Source organism: Nesoenas mayeri, assembly GCF_963082525.1.
Source record: "Nesoenas mayeri genome assembly, chromosome: 18".
NCBI classification, from domain to species: domain Eukaryota; kingdom Metazoa; phylum Chordata; class Aves; order Columbiformes; family Columbidae; genus Nesoenas; species Nesoenas mayeri.
Genome location: NC_137566.1, coordinates 3,589,363 through 3,591,742, shown reverse-complemented (window position 1 = coordinate 3,591,742; position 2,380 = coordinate 3,589,363).

The window sequence follows — 2,380 nt, the reverse complement described above, 5'->3', positions numbered from 1 at the left end:
CCGGGAGCAGAGATTAAAAAGCAGCTGGTTTCTGCTGGTCTGTGTTTGCTGCCTTTTTCCTGCCGGGGGTGACGCTGGAAAGCCGGGGCTGCGGAGCAGTGGCAGAGACACTGTGTCCCCAGTGGTCCCTGTGTCACCTCCTCCTCTCCCACGTCAGCCTTGCGATCCCGGACTCCTGAGGGTGTTTGTTGCAGCAGAGCAGCCCCAGGGCCTTCCAGGCAGTGGGAGACCCCGGACCCTCTGCTGGGACCCTGTGGGGCACGTGTGGCCCCGTGGGTTGGCCGGTGCCCAGCGCCATGTGCCACCAGCCAAAGGGACGTGCCACAGTGGCAGGACCGGGCCAGGTCTGCATGTCCCTGGCTGAGCCCTTTGGGGACAGTCCCAGAGACGCTTCTCTGCTGCAGCCTCTGCATTCGTGTTGAGCCGCATTCGTGTAGTAGCTGGCAGGTCCCAGCTGGGGACTCGCTGGGTGCTCGAGTGGAGAGGGAGGAGACACCCCCATCCTGCCGACTGCCCCATGTTGCAAACTGCCCCCTCTGTCCCATCCTGCGTGTCCCTGAGCTGTGCTCGGGGTGGCAATGGGTGACAGGAGCTCGGGCAAGGTCTGCTCCCTGCCCGTAAATAAGTGCCAGCATTTCCCGGAGCATCAGCAGCACCGGGTGCCCTTCGTCCCCAGGGCCACTGCAGCCGCATGTCACTGCGGGGCCAACCCCGCTCAGCCACGTACGGGGACACCACGACAGCTGGAGCATCACCTGGGGACAGCCAGCGTGTCCCCACCAAACGATGCCCCGTGTCACCCTAGCCTGTGCTTGGGCATTTCCAGAGACTGGGGAGAGAAAAACAATGAACCCACCAACCAAGAGCATCCTTGCCCTTGGCCCTCACCCCATCGCAGCGCAGCGCTGTGCTGGTTTGCAGCCGCCCTTTGCACAGCACAAGCACCTGATGCCATCGGCGCGTCCCTGCCCGTCCGGCTGACCCCAACACCGGGTGGTTGTCCCAGCTCTGGTGTGAAATGGGTGCACGGGGGCTGCTGTTCCCCACTGGTGAGCTAGTCCTAAAGAAAAAAACATAATAACACACGCATTGTGCTTGGAAAATATTAACATAATGGATTTGTAAGGGGAAAGGGGAGGAACAGCAGGATTTGGGGCAGCACGTTTCGTCGGGCACTGGAGGAGAACGGCGCCAGCCCAGCGCCCAGCGGGCACCCTGGGGCCAGGCTGAAGTTCAGTGGGAGGGCGGCCCCTGGTCCCCCCCACGGCCACCGCCCGCCTCCCGCTTTCAAAAGCCGCACGGCCGCGCTGGGTCCCAGCCATGGCGGTGGCGCCGGAGGCCGGCGGGGAGTGCGGGATCTGCTACGAGGCGTACCGGGGCGCCGGGGGGGTCAGAGCCCCCCAGCAGCTGCCCTGCCGCCATTCCCTGTGCCTGAGCTGCCTGCGCAAGCTGGTGTGCCACGTCGCCGCCATCGCCTTCGTCAGCTGCCCCTTCTGCAGGATGGTGACGCTGGTGCCTGAGCTGGCACTGGGGGATCCTGGTGCAACGCCAGCCTCGGGGACCCCACACAGGGAGGAGGAGGAGGAGGAAGGCAGCAGTGTCCCCCCAGACACCCATCAAGGCTCGGTGCGCTCTGTGGCCATGGAGGTGGCGTGCGCGGCTCACGCCCCCGTCTTCGCGGTGAGCGGGATGGTGTCCCCGTGCGGGCTCCGCCATGGCCCTGAGCCACCGGGCGCCTTCGTGCTGGGGCTGCCGCGGCGGGGGCTGCTGCTGGACGCACAGCCCCCCATTGCCTCCATGGAGAACCTGCGCCTCGGCTTCGCCGCCGGCATCCTCGTCCTCATCGTCTCCACCTTCTTCCTGCTCGTCTTCCTCAAGTAGGTGCAGATGGGGTGAGGGGCTCCTGTCCCCCCCGGGGCAGCCAGGACGGACCCAGCGGCGGCTCAGGGACGTCTCAGCCCACGGACACTCAGCCCCAGTTTGGGCAGCAGGAGAAGTCAAGGCTGGGGCTCAGCACCCCCAGGGTCCAGCCCAGGTGTGTGGGGGCTGCAGGACACTCGAGACCCAGCAGACAAGCCCTGGAGCATCAGGCTCCTTAAACATTAACTGACTGCAGAGCTTTTCTTCACCCCTGGGGTCTGGCTGCGCTCGTGCCGTGTTTATCGTATTCCTCGTGCCGTGTTTGTCACGCTGGCAGCTCAGCGGGAGTCGCAGCGTGGGGCCGGGCACCGTTCCTGCTGTCGCAATCCCGGAGACTGGAAAATGCTCCTGGCTGCGCTTCAGTCCGTCGATGGCAACAGGCGGCTGGGACGTGGTGGAATGGGAAGGGTCCCGAATTGCTTTTCCATGGGTGAAACTGTTGAAAAGCAACTAAACCAGC